This window comes from Harmonia axyridis, chromosome X (assembly GCF_914767665.1).
Source record: "Harmonia axyridis chromosome X, icHarAxyr1.1, whole genome shotgun sequence".
Classification (NCBI taxonomy): domain Eukaryota; kingdom Metazoa; phylum Arthropoda; class Insecta; order Coleoptera; family Coccinellidae; genus Harmonia; species Harmonia axyridis.
Window position 1 is genome coordinate 3,516,977 of NC_059508.1, and position 15,933 is coordinate 3,532,909.

The 15,933-nt window shown below is 31.8% G+C and overlaps 1 protein-coding gene across 2 annotated transcripts in view; it reads left to right on the forward strand.

Moving 5' to 3' along the window:
• The first annotated feature begins 1,646 nt into the window (after positions 1-1,646).
• The window catches only part of LOC123685768 (aspartyl/asparaginyl beta-hydroxylase), a 60,705-nt gene continuing 46,418 nt past the window's right edge, over positions 1,647-15,933 (forward strand). For both annotated transcript variants that reach the window (XM_045625638.1, XM_045625639.1), the window contains exon 1: positions 1,647-1,722. The gene's annotated coding sequence lies outside the window, so the exon portion shown is untranslated. The remainder of the gene's footprint in view (positions 1,723-15,933) is intronic.

The window sequence follows — 15,933 nt, forward strand, 5'->3', positions numbered from 1 at the left end:
TGTCAATATTCCTGATTTCTTCGAAGGAATCTGATTGGTACATTCTGCATTTCTGAAAATGGGTGTATCACAAAGACTCTAAAACTCAAAAAAAAATTAAAAATATATGTCAATATTGATTCCTTCTGCAAGAACGCAGGAAAATATGTTTTAAAATTAAAGATGGAGGCTCACATGAAAAGAATAAAGTTATGTACGAAATAAATTCGTAAATTCAAGTACCAGTCGACCGCACATTGAATGCCTCAATTTTGATTTGGAAAAAAAGTTCGTTTATAAATGAGCACCGAAGATTGTTGGTGATTCTGCACATGAGTGATATTCGTTAGAGTAAATTCGACAATAAGGAGACAATAATTGTTACTTACAGAAAGACGAAAAACGATGCACTGTTTCATGTGAGCACATTTAGATTGTTGCATGGAAATTTCATTTGGAATATCGATTGTCGATATTATTCATTTCTTGTTCCGGAAGTCTTTCCGTGTTGAATAGCAAGAAATTTCCTCTTAATTGTCAATAAAACGTTAGATACCTAGAGGTTATATTAGAATACCTAAGTGAAGAGAGAACATTTTGTAACTTGAGAGATATTTAGATATCCTAAAGATAAGTACATATACCTATTTCTTCATAAAACTGAGAAAATTTGATAAATATATTTTGGTGGAATTCTTTAACTCTCAGCGATTTTGTAAATGAAGGAGGTATTTAGAAGACAATTAATGTTTAACTGGATTATATCGTAAAGATATTTTAGAGAAATGTTTTATGTTAATATCTGTTTTTGAATAGAGGTATTTCGTATGATGTGTTATTCAGCTTCATGCTCTTTTAGAGAAGTCATTATTATGGGACAACAAAACTTATACTTAGATTCAATGTCCAAAAAGCATATATGTGCTTCCATATACTGCTGCTATGTAACAACCTATGTTTCAAAAGATATAGTCAATAAAATATAAAAAAATGTGGTGACTTAATAATCAACCTCTCCCTACTCCTTTTCCATGCCAAGTTCATAAATTCAAACTTTTTCGAAGGATTTTCAAATACAATAGTTCCTAGAAAATATATCTAAAAAAAACTAGATAAAGGCTACCGAGAATATATTTTCTACTAAAATATTCTATCAAAAGCCAGACAATATTTCAACATTTTTTTTGACAGAGTCGTATCTCTCACTCCAACATAAAGCAACATGATATAAGAAATTTTTAGTTATTCACGATAATTAATACAAATATTAATAACAACAATTACTCTATCTCCATTTGAAACAATTAGACCTATTTCATTATAAATCCAAATGCAAATCAAATTGTGATTGTCGATTATTGGACAGTTGCGTAGATAAGAAACAATGAATATGAACTAAATTCGTTTAGGCCAGGTTCCGTTAATAACTCCGTGGCACTTTCAAATCATTTCAAATGAGCGCACACGCAATGATTTAATGCCGTTTGTGTGTCACTAAGCGCCATCTAGACTCCAGTAATAGAACTTACGCAAATTTTCGATAGAAAACAGCACTAGTATTAACGAACTCTGTAACCAACGAAGATGTATATGTACTAGTTGTTATATGAAGAGGTCTCTAGCTGAAATAATGAGATGAGATATTGACACTAACCTAACATCTCCAGGAGTTATTTTGATTATCCATTGTCATCTTTATTGTGATAGGTTTTGTCAGTTATTAATCCCTTTATTTTTAGTTTGGTGAGTACGAATTTTATTCTGGACAGGAGTTCAATGAACTCGAATGGAACATGCGTGCTATATAGTGAAGAATTTAAAAATTTTTGATAAGAATTATGTTTGTTAAGATAGTTTTGGTTAATCATTAACGGAAATTGGAATTCATCAAATGTGAAATCTGAACATAAACGAAAAAAAGAATATTTTTCAACTCACTCTACAATCACATTATTATAATTTTAAATACTGAATTCGAAATGCGGCTTTATTTGAATTCGTTTCTGTTTTTTCCATCTCGTTTTAAGTAAACACTGAGCATCCTCACAATCATCCAGATTCTAGATAATTCAAATTATTCGAATTCCTTCATTATGAAGTTGAAGCAAAGAAATATTCATTTCTTGAGTTTGAAATAATCGTCGTTAGATGGCGCTAGCTAATACTTCAGTTAGTCTCGCTATTTTGAATCAACTTGTTGATTGACCGTTACCAGTTACTACCTAAAGAGCCCTCATTATTATGTACGGAATATTATCAACGAACTTAATCTACTTCTATATCTCATTTATTAGAAGAAAAAGAAAAGAAGTTTTATCATGAATCAATTCTTTAAATATTATATGGAAAATAGTTAATTAGGGTTGAATTGATTCAGGGATACGGAATACCATCATTGGGAGAGAGAAGTTAGATATTTTATTACCTCTTATGCTATACAACATACCTTACTTTTCTTTATAATGTATATATAAAATATGAAACTCTGTTTTTGAAGTTTCTGATGCGATAATTTGCATCGAAAGACTTTCCCCAAAGCATGCATCACATCAAAAAACTCCACGAATGTCATTGAAGGTTTAATTCCTTCAGATAAAGTCTGAAAATGAGTAAAATCGCTGGAGGTTGAACATTGGATATTCATTTCAAGCTTTTCTTCATAATATAGACATAAACCCTAAAAAAAATTAATATATCAGAGAAACTTCATTCCAATATCGTACTGCAAATTCTGCATGAGATATTGATTTGAGATTTGTTTATTTTCTGTTATATTCATCGCACTAATTAATAATAATCTTTCCATGGTAATCCAGTTGGTACCGATCGTTTGCTCTCAAATTAATTTCATATTCTGCAAATGTTGTAAATATTTGAGAAACGTGCCTTATTTGAGAAACTTAGATTTAGCTAAGTGGGAAGGGTGGACCCTTATCCATTTAACATAAAGGGCGTTTCCAAGCTCTGAATTCTGATGGTTTCCATAATATTTCATCGAGAGAAAACCAATTGTCGATCACCTTTTAGAAGGTACGTGTCTAGAAGCCAAACAGAATATCAGCGTTTAATAATTTACGAGTGAACTTTAAAACTATCTAGGCTACAGAATTATACTTCATACAATATCTATTGTATTCAGGATCATCAAATATTAATTTTGAAAACTACGCAACACAAAATTATGGATATGAAAATATTCATGACATATTCTCACAAAACAGAATTTCAACATAAATCATGAAGAATATCTTCAATGATTACCAAATGAGATCAATATACCCTTCACAACATTCGTTTTCGAGAAAAAAAATGTAATCCCAATATCAATATTGAACTCTATTGAAATTTTTTTGTATTTCAATATACATGAAAGATATGAAGATAAAAATTCACAAAGGACTAATTAATACAATGGTTATGAGCTATGCTCTTCTGTTGAGCTGATAAGCAAAAGATGTTGTGTCTCCAATATTGAGAATTGGTAATGGCACAATAATTATGATGTAAATGTTCGATTTAAAAACCATTTGGGAACCGAAACAAGCACACAACTATTTCGAAAACCTTCACAGTTACTCGTGTAAACCATAAAGTTGTGCCGAAGTCAAAAACCTACAAATCTTTCTTCAGTAATGTCTGATCTTGAAGAACAAAAAAATATTCCCGAAGTGAACAAAATAAAAATTTCAAATGAAGAAAACACGAAAATGGGGATTTTAGAAAAACATACGAAAAAAGCAGAAAATCAGGAGGGTGCTAGCTTTCAGCTCGAAGATAATGGAAAACAAACAAAATCAAAACCTGATGAATCATCAACACTCGGAGTTGAAGATTTTCAGAAATTTGGACAGTTTGTTGTTCAGAGTTTGATGGAAATGTCCCGAAGTGAAGCAGAAGAATGTATTTTGAAGATCATTGATGATATTCACGAATTCAAATCACGTTCAACTGATTAATTAAAGTCTTTCCTGAAAACATCACGATAGAGGAATAACACCAGGTACTTGATATTATTGTCAATTTAAGATATTATGTAATAAATCCCATGGAATTCTATTCACGATATTGTTATTATATTATTATTACCGAACGGTTAAAAAATAAAAGTTATTTTTTTCATATATTTATTCTTTAAATATTTTCGATTATTCGAATATTAATCGTATCAAGAGTTTTGAGAGTATTGAGTTCATTTTTAATGATGTACTTTAGTTTACGAGAGTTCTATGGAATATTTTGAACAAAATAAAAAAAACTCTTCTTCTGCCACATTAAAATTGATTGAAAGTCAATTGCATTAAATTTATTACTTCTGTGTAAGAACTTCAAAATTTAGTAATTTTAAAAGCTTTGAAATTAATTCAACTTACACCCTTAATGATTCTATTCATTCGTGTTCTTATACTGTTTCGTCCTATATTTTCTCGTTTATTTATTTTCATAGTTATTTACATATTCATTTGTTTGATAAAAGTAATAAGAATAATACCGATGAAAATAAAATATGATTTGCTATATTTATTTATATCGTTTTTATTTATATTTCGTTCAATTCGACCAAAACATTCATTAGTTTTACCTGTATTTCTACTATTGTCATAATTCTATATTCAGCCCCGGTTTCAGACCCCGCAGCTATTCAATATACATTTTGTTTTGTTTATTTTATGTTTTATATTGATATTCATAACATGGCTTGTTTTATGTTTTATATGAAATATCGAGTGATAAAAGTGGAAATAATGAACCACACTGTTAAATTTTCAGTAATTGACATACTGGTTTTCATATTTTGTTGGAGGACACCACCAAAAATTCCAAACGTTACAATCAACCCGCCTTGCAGCGGAAAATGGATAATCATACTAACTCAATTTATCAATCGACAGACATTTGCAACTGGGAGCCTAATCAAATTGTGAATGAAAGAGAGCGGCCCAATTCTCAATGATTGATAACTTTCCGATCATTCTTTCTGAAAATCGTTAATTCAATTTAAAACGCAACCCCAAATTAGAGTTATTGTTCTCATGATAACGTGACATTCAAAAAATTTCGCTATGCGATTTCAATTGATATTCGGAATATCAACTGGTCCGATAATATAATTCAATTTATTTTGATCGATTTGAGGAGTTGAACGTTCAGATGTCATGGATGAACGGAGAATTATTGGTTTTATATCTTATTGATGTGAATTTTCATTCGTTCGTTTACCTTTTTTCTTTAAAGAAGTTTCGTCTGACCACCTTACGTAGTACAAGGAGAACTAAAAGAGCTCTCTACTTGAAATTTGGTACAATGCTTTTCCACATTTGTTTTTCAAGAAATTGAAGCTCCAAACACAAATCTGAAATCAACTTTTCCTGGGCTGTGCTGTGCATACCATGAAAACATAGAATGAGGTGATACTTCAACACAAAAATTCTTTAAAGGTTTTTATTTCCACCTTTTGATATATGCCAATGCATTTTGGCACTCATCATCGAAGAGTGATTGGTATATCCTGTATTCAAATTTGTCTATTTCGGGTGCAATCGATCTTTTCACAGCTTAATTTCTGGATGAACTTCTTATACATACAAAATTTCGAGCATAATTTACATAATTTTCAATTATTGGAATTAAAAACTTGCCATATTCCTAATCATGGATATACCACGCAGCTATTTCAGTTATATGAGTGGTTAATTCTGTGTAAACAATGATCCCCCTCTTATAATTGAATTGGAGGCACTGCACTGACCACTGGTGGTCAATTCATCCATAGGGAACAAAGATACAACTGTTCAAGTACAAGCCCCTGTGACATCATAATGCATTGACACAAACATGTAGGAGATAATGAATAATGTTTTTGAGTTGAAATCACTCTCGAAAGAAAGAAAACTGCAAGTTCCACGCAGATGGATATATCACTGGATATATTTACTAACTGAAAAATCTCGAAGTACACAGTGCGACAGCTGATAATGAATTAAGTAAGATATATTTTCACAGAAGTAGAAAAAATGCAGTTTACATACCAGGCATTGATGCCTTAACTTGTTTGAAAACTAAAATCCAAAATGGTTATTAAAAAGTGATTAATGACATTGTGTTGGAGCATCATGCCATCTACTAGCGCAAGCAGTATTTATTTCACATTTTTGTCTTTATAATGTTGCAAGAATTTCGGGAAAAATGACATAAATTCCAATTTGAACAGGCGTACAGAAGTTCTTGACTTGAGATAATTATTTGTATGAAACTCAGCTTCACAAACGCAAAGCAGAATTTTGAATATGAACGCTTCTACAGATTCATTGTCGCGAATAAAAACATAAATTCACACAACATTGAGATTTATAACGATCCCATCGCTGAATAAAAATTATTTTAAACAATTTAAATTTAAGCCGCTTCATGATTCAGGCGGTATAAAAGTTAATCACAATTACACCCTTTAACCTCGCGTAAACCCCAAATCTCACCACAGGAAAAAAGATACGGAACCCGAGTCGCAATTTCATGGTCGACTAATGTAAAACTCCACGTTTAATTTTAAAACGAGGGTGTCGCTCAAATTACCCCATTTGAATCTGGCCAACACATACACGCATCACAATCGTAGAAAAGGGTTGTTTTTTTTTTCATTTAACATTCTTCGTTTGAAATGTTCTTGACATTTGTATTCTAGTAGGTTTTGGGAACAACAATTAGTTTTAATTATTGTGGCTGGCATGTCGAAAGCTCACTAGAGGTCTTCATTAGTCATTTGAAATTTATTCATTTGATCTCTTTCATTGATTTTTACAATCGTAATGATTAGTAGACCCTTTCAGTGCCACAAATTCGAATCAATGGGCCACTGCAAAATTTCATAAACGCTTCAATTTTTTTAAATGCTCATCAAAATACGCGATCATATGCGATAAGATGAATTGAGTCAATTTTTACTGAATTTTGATATCACACACAGGTTTGATTAAAAGTTTAATGAAAAAAAAAATTTTTTTTTTGAATTTAATGTAAAGATCCGTTGTCTTAATCAATTCACAGTCATCAGGGTACATCTCGCATCAGGTTTATGACACTCAAAATAGATAATAAAAATCAATCACCGTTTAAGAGATATAGAAAAGTTGGTGTTTTTATATATATATTTTATATTTATATTTTTTAACGCAGTTTTTGCCCCAGAATTGTTGACAAGCATCTCATAGGTTATACTTCTTATACTTCTCAAATGCTTTCATTGTGCATCGAAAATGGGACAGCCTGTACTTAAAATCCGCCGTCTTAATTTTTAATCGTTTTCTGCTTCCCAGCCTTTTAGCTTTTTAGACAATACAGCACAAACATCTTCAATTGGACGAGCTTGCAATAAATTTGGGGGTTGTCGTTCAAAAAGGAATGTTATGGGCATTCCACTAATTTTGAGAGACATGTGCATAATAGCACGAAACTAGATCTGTCCAAAACGTAATATCATCTTGGGCATGATTTTCTGATGGATAAAATTAACAGTTGTGAATGTAACTGTCCACAACTTCGCTTCTAACTTGTCCCACATAAGGCCTGGAAAGACCACTAGTTGATATCGCGCTCCAATCTAAAACTTTATCAGCAAATTTGGCCTTTGTTCGATTCTATTTTCTGGACAATTTTCAATATTGCTGGACTGTTGGTGTAAAGTCAGTCGTATCCTTTAATTTCGGAATAAATCAAATGAGTGAATTTTTTCTTCATCATCAACATCTCGGTATTCGGTATACCTAACTGATTTGACGTATAATTTCGGCATTCTTTTTTAAATTAATTTTTCATACAGTTTAAATGCTAAAACTCTTTTTTATGCATATAAGGATGATATTATGTTCTTCTAGTGAACTAATTGTTATGGAATTTATAACGTAGTTAGGCATTTATTTATCTTGAATTAGACCTAGATGCATAAAATTTTTACGGCTTCACAAGAAACAGCATATGTGTCTCGTACGCGAGCGTATAAACATCGAACAAACGGAATTAAATCTATTGACATTATATGCGAATCTACAGTGAGGCACTCATAATGTCACTATTTTTATAACAGGGGGGTCAGATATGTGAGCGCATAGAAGTGCCGGGCATTATAGATTGACTTATGGACCGTAGCCCTTCGGACAGTGGTCATTTCACGCAATATTGAGTCACCCCCACAAGAGCCCAACATCTGGCCCATTGACCAAATTTCAATTCGATTGTTGTTCATCTTAAATCAATTTTCCTATTCATCTGTGGCAGTTTCATATTTATTTAATTAACATTATTCTCTAATATCGTCAGTGAATGCAGTAAAATTGGTTTATGAATTCATAATTCTATTATTGTCGAGATCGTTTGGTTCGAATTCCCATGGGTCGATTTCTGAATAACCTGGAAATTTCGCAGTTAGCACTTCAATCGAAATATAATAATCGAATATAATAATTCAGGAAAATAAAAAGTGCAATTTCATCTGAAACCTACTCACGAAAATAGAAGAATTTTGAATGTGAAATTTGTTGCCTTTTTTGAACACAAGTCAGTTGCAAATTGAGCAATAGTTATTTACTATACATTTGGAATAAAGTCATCATTACTTTATGAGTGTGTAAGTTGCAAAACGAGTGCGTAACACGAGTTATGTATAAGCATACGAATATAGTAATGATGCATTATCACACATGTATAGTACAACATTTTATGTATAATGAACAACGTTGTAATTAAGTTTTGTAAAATTAAAATGAAATTATTATAATTGATTCTTCTTCTCCTTTATTTCCCAAACTTAGGAAAACCATATCATAGTTGATATCAATTGCATTGAGATCATCGAAATACATTGACAACCACTTGACGTCTATCAAGTTTGATTGTAAACAATGCCTTTCAAGTGAAATTTTTGGCTTCCATTATACAGGGTGTTTCATTGGAAAACGGAAATACTTTACAGGTGCATAGGTGGCACCAAGGCGGTTCTGGAGATACCCCATTTATTGGGTCTTACTGTCTTCGTAGCCGAGATATAGGGTGTTTTATGAATTTTGCCCGTTTCTTTCTGAGGCCATATCAAACGAACCACCCGGTGTATTTTCTTCATATTTGGCAAATATGTTCCTAATTGGGAGCCCAAACGTATCATGCAATAACCGCCTTGAAAATCCAGCTCCGGGTTAACAAAAAATTATGAAACTTTGAATCCTCGAAACAACACCCTGTACCGGGTTTTTCACCATAATTTGAGCCCCCCTTTAACTTTTCTACTAAAAGAGGTACAAAAAATGTTTTTTACAAAAGTTTCACGAAATCAACTAGTGTTTTTTAAAATGATTTCACAAAACGAAATATATACAGGGTGGGCATTATATTGATTGCAACTTCATTTTTTCAAATGGAACACCCTGTATATTTTTCTATATTTGACTAGATATTTTTCCCCTGATTTCGAATATATAACATATGTTTGGTCTATCTCTCTCATTCGGAGAACCACAGAGTTCCAAAGTTTAAGAAATCTCGAACTTATCCAATAGTATAGAAGAAGTTGCTCCCCCTAAAACTCTGCTGGCCCCCCCTAAAATTTAACGTACTAGGGCTTTAAGATTAGCAGAACTATAATTTCGCTTTACTTTGGCCCCCCCAAAAAAAATTCGGTTCGCTCTTGGCCAGCTCTGTTTTTGAAAGCTGGCGTCGCCACTGATATTAAGGCATTATAATCTTATATTTTTTATTACTGAAGAAGAAATATTGCATATGTTGATGTGATGTGAAAATAAATGATATTCGTTGTGATTACATTAGAATGCATCCCTGCATTGAATGATACTCCAGGTATGAAGTGGTTACGTTTGTAGTACCTTTGCAATTGTATTTATAATGGGAACGTTCAAATTTTGACTACTCGCTGCAGGAATAAAGCTAGCCAAGAGTTCAGCAATCTCTAGTTTTTGCTGTGCTGCAGCTTATACATAGCTTTCAGCAACAGAAATGGCATCCTCCATGCCATTTCAAGGATATTATTACATATCTTCTCCTTTGTTTGCCAGGTGAGAGTCAGATGATTATTTATAGTCATGCTGCTAAACTCGATGCACCAGAATATATGATAATGAATATTACCTGCAATTATGTTTCGAAATTATGAACATGTCCTGCCAAAATTCAGATGAGATAATAAGATAATATCGAGGATAATATACATACCTTGACATAGAGCAATTCAAAAACTTTTCAATGTCTTCAAATTCTAGAACCTTGAATTTTTTTGGAATATATTTTCTTAAGATTTCAATAAAAAGGTTGTCATTTTGAATGACTTGTAAAATCAATATTACGTTACAAGTTGAGTATACAACGTTACATTGAATAGGTTTTATTTTCCACAAACTTAACCACATGGAGCCATCAACTTTTGAACATAATTCTAATCGTCCATAACTACATGGTTTCAATTTCCAGAATGCAACATTAACCAATTGTACATTTAATATAACTTTGGTGAATAAAAATGACGTTTGAATAAGAATTATTTATTCTCGTTCATGGTAACTAATTAATCGTTTCCATATCAACGTACTTTTTCCTCCGGCAGAGGAAAAGTAAAACTTTTCGATAATCCTGTCAGTCGAAAAAGGACGTTGTTATTGTACGTTTGAAAAAAAATCATGAATGCACAACAAGAACGGAATTTTCGTAGGGTGTTGAGTTCATGGCGAAAACACGCAGAATTTATTTTTGAGAAAGTTGTAAATTGTACAAGCTTACAAAAGACCCTGGCTTCAAGTCAGTGTTTTTTTGGTTTCCTTTTATTATATTCTGGTACCAAAATATGAATGAAAAATATTTTTTCGAATTGTTCACAATAAAATGCTAAACCAATAGTCATAATTTCAACATTTCACGTAATCAATCAAGCACAGTAAAATGTTTCCACTGAAACCCCTTTCGACTAACGAGTCCATAATTTTTTCTGGATTTTTCTACTATAAAATTTCATTGAATAGTTATGAGTCATAGCAGCTCGATTGAACATGGCCATTATCGAGGACCTATGTACTGCTAGAGATTTGAGTTATGACACAAGAACGCGTGGCTGCCACACGCTGATCTACTGTCCATTGTTTCCCTTTCAAGAAGAACACGTGACCATTATGGTCGGCCTATATCCTTAAAGCTTCTATTTCAGAGACGCATTACAGATATTTCAATTTCACTTCTACGCTTGTTGCAGAAATTTGAGAACTAAAATTTGATTCTCATCTAATCAATGAGTATTTCAATAAAAGGAAAATAAAGCTTCATAAGAAATATGACATTGATTCCCCGTTAATTCTTCTGGTTAAAATATTTCAAAACAACTACAAAAATTTGTCAATATCAAGTTGGCATTTATGCCATTTCATCATTATTATAATAATGATATCCAATATTATTAACGCCTTCATTGAAAGGAAAAGATGTACCTACTTTCATTGTAGATTTTGCACATACCTATAACTATTCTTAGTCAACCATCACAAGAAAGGACATAAATAACAACAAAAATTCATTATAAAACATATTATAAAGGTTCAATGTTTCCTTCCTACTTGATGACAGTCGGAAAATTCCTGCAGTAAGGCCCTGTACTGTCCGAAGCATTAGAGCATTTCATTTTTAGTTACTTCGGTTACATATTCGAGTCGAACGAAATTTGTTATTTTAATTATGCTATATTGACAGCCCTACTAAGCCGCTCACAAACGAATGAGGGGAGGTTTCACCCCTTGGAAAATAGTTCGTTTAGGTTAGTTTCGGTGGGAGTTATCCTTGGCAACGCCCCCTATGATTTTTAGTAATGGCGATGCAAGATATGAATAAATGAATGACGATATTGGTTGGTATTCTAAATAAAGGGTGATTCACCGCGATGGCCTCTATCCCAGTTCATGGAAAACTAATCATAATTTTGTGCTCAATTTTTGCATGTTGGGGTTAGACACGATGATCTTTCTCCCTAAAGTTTTTCAGATCTTTACAACTTCCGGTTATACAGGAAACAGACTACTACTTCCTTATTTCACACTCAGTATATTATTGCAACATTAGATAGCATTTTTATGACAATTTCAGCAATATTCCATACCTTGGGTGAAAACTCAACGGTTCATCATGAGTTAATGGGAAATGCAGAAAAAGTTTTCTTCGAAAAAGCCTTTCCAATTTTCGATACTGCAAATACGTACTATTATGAGAGTTTTCATAGTTTGGACCAAAAATGTACAGGGTATTTATAAGAACATCGTAAACTTGCACTACTCAAATTCATCAAAACTCAAGATTTTCAACTTAGAACCTATATTTTTTATCATTTCAGCCACTTAAGCGAATCCTATACCTGAAATGAATACTCTTAAAGTTAACGAGAAAGAACTTCAAATCAGGGGAAACCGCAATTTCTAACTGTGCCGAAAAACACAGAAAGAAACTAAAATTCGATGTTTCGATAACTAAATTTTACATTTCATTAATTATAATTAATTTTTCATTGGGATTCTTGAGGAATCTATAAACCAATAAAATTTTCGATTACATTCAATTGATTGCAATTCTTGGAATGTCAAATTTAGGTATCGAACCATCGAATTTTAATTTCTTTCTGTGTTTTCCGGAAGTCACATTCCTGTACCCAATTAGAAATTGCGGTTTTTCCTCATTTAAAGTTCAGCCCCGATAACTCTTAAAGTATCCATTTTAGGTATAGGGTTTGCCCATGTAAATCCCTCTCTTTTTATACGTAGAATTGAATGAAATAATAAAAAATATATCGATTAAAACCTATATTGATCGAACTACTCATACTTCGACAAAGATAAAAATTTTCAAGAAATATTCTAATTATGACTGCAAACTAATAAATAAAATACTATTTGATATAAATCAACATTCATTATTACTCCCAAATATTAAATCATATTATCATATGAATATATAACTATAAATTAATGTTATGTTATGATGTTTGAAGTCTAAAGACGAAAATCCCAGAAGTACGAAAATATATGGAGATCTGTTATGTCCCGAACAATCGCGAGAAACAGATAAGAACCTTTGTATACGAGTTTTCAAATTCAAAATAAATAAAATAACCTGATTTTCAGATGATTTGAAAAAATTTCGTCTTGTATCTGTAAGAAGGTTTATGTATGTATGTATGTATGTATATTGTCTTTATTTCCAACTAAACTTACATCAATTAGAGAAAAACAAACAAAAATACAATTGATATACGTGTTGAGCAAGAAATATGGCGAAGTCCAGATGAGTCCCCTAGGAGACTCCCTGATCCACTCAACCATTGAATCGACAGTGCTTCATTCTGAATAATAGGAAAAAATTAACAAAAAGAGAAGGATAAAGAGAAAAAAAAAAAATTAATAACACATTCTTATCCATGTACAACCAAAACATTCCTTCTGTATCCGGGATAGAGAGGCATTCATCGCAATTAAGTTATGTTTGCATTGACAATAATTTCCTTATAACATTTCCTGAAAGCTGCTCTAGATAGTTTCATCAAAGATTCAGGGTGACTATTGAAGAATCTTGCAATATTGAAAGAGAAACCTCTTTCAAAGATCGAGGTTTTATGATATGGTGGAGTGATTTTTCCCCTGAACCTAATATTAAGATTATGCACGTGCGTTCGGAAGATGATTTTCTTATAAAGGTAAGGTGGGCGTTGGAAAAAAACAATGTCTCTGTAAAAACATGCACAATGCAGTTTTCTCCTTTCTTCCATACTCAACCATCCTGCCTCCCTGAGTCGTGGAGAAACTGATTCGAACTTCCTCACACCATAAATCAGTCTCAGACATGCATTTTGAATCATTTGAATTCTTTTCTTATCATAGTAAGAGAGGCAGTTCCCATAAACAACATCGCATTGATTGAACATAGACAAAACCATTTTTTATTTCATTTGTGATTCAACCAATATAATAGATGATAGTTTATAAACATATACATATAGAATATCCTTCATGCAATGCTCAAGAAACATTGCATAGCAATTAGGACGGTGAATTTTTCTGTAGGATTTGAATTCAGTTTCTTCTTTTTTTTTGTTAGCAATATATAGTAATTGTGTTTCTCTAATTCTGTGGTTATTCCGTTCATTCTTCCACATCTTGTAGAACAAAATCGTGCGAGAATATATCAGAAACGCACAGTTTTCATGGTTATATTTTATTATTCTATGTTGGTTCTCTGAACTTTCCGCCACGGCTTTATCTGTCAATTCATCAATTTGCCTTAAAGAAATCAGTTCTGCCAACCAACATTTTTCAATACAAAAATCACTAAATTATATTTATGGAAATATTTCATTAATTTCAATGAAAATGCAATGAATTAGAGAAAATAATGTATAATACTCGTACAGAAGGCTCATTCTACCACTCGTTCATTCCAAAACTCGCCACTTCGTGGCTCGTTTTTGAATTTTGAACTCGTGGAAGAATATCAATGCCTTCTGCACTTGTATTATAAATAACTATTACGAAACTCACGATTAGATCATGTAAATTGTTTTCCATTTAGATAATAATAAAAGATCATTCCATTTTCATATTTATTAAATCACATTGATTTTTCTAATATACCTAAAAATATTTCATAATATATTTTGTCAAAATTTCGGAATATCTTCATTCATTTTTCCTTCCATTTCACAGTTCACAGCCACATAGCATATTTACATAACATAATAATAGGAATAAATCAAAAAAATATAAATGAATTTTTTCATATCTGATACACGTATAAACAATTATAGATTGTATACCGAATGAACTAATACGCCATAGGTTTGCCAATTCATCTCAACGAATTCATTGTACTCATTATCAGAAATTTCTCCAGAATATCTCACTGCTGGAAGATATTCGCATTCGAAAAATTTTAAAGATGTAGCAACTCTGTGGTGATGTCTCACTGTATTTATAGAAAATAGCACATCGACCTTATTTCGTCTCATCAGTTTGCCTCGAAGGTATATTGTCATGGATTTCAAAATCTGAAATAGAAATAAATAAAATACATTATATTTGCGAAATACGTCATTCCATTAAATAGAGAAATTGAAATATTTTTCGAAAGTTGATGGGGTTAGGAAAGAGAAATGAACGTCTTTAGCCAAAACTTTAACCCATATAACATATGTTGATGGAGAATACCGAATCAACATAAAAATCATAGCTTCTTCTGAAAAAAACTTTTCGAATTCAAATTTTTCAACCATTATTGATGTGAAATCAATTGAATGCAGACTAGACTATTACTTTTTTTAGTGTTGAAAACTTCTTCCAGTGAAGAATACTAAATGAATATGAATATAAAATTCATAGTTACTTTCCACTCAAGACTTCATTTTGGATATAAATGAGTTAAAGAGGAAAAATTTTGTCTCAAATCCATGCAAATATCAAAACAAATGGCCTTAATATTTACAACGTTGATAAACATTTTTTTTACATGAACTTAACCACTGAAGCGTGAAGAAAATGTCAATGCTAATACAAATTCGAATATATTAAAACAAACTTTTCAGTAGATAAAAATAATTCATCAATAGAAAAAATCAGAACTGGTAACCATTTAATACATTATACGATAGATTCAAACATTACAGATATGATAAGTGAAAGATTTCTGATACATAGCACTGGGAGTGACGAGGGATGCTCAAGTGATTTCTACCCCTCATCGCGGCCGAATGAACAGCCGACCTAGGAAAATGTTCCATAGGAATTTTGTAAATAGAACACTGTAAACAAAGTAAATGACATTCAAATTTCTCATGAGTATAGAGAGCAGTTCTGTTAAGTCAACCACAAAAACAATTTTGAAGATCAATTCAGCAGAAAATATAAATGATGCTGTATAGACTATCTCGGTGGCACAGTG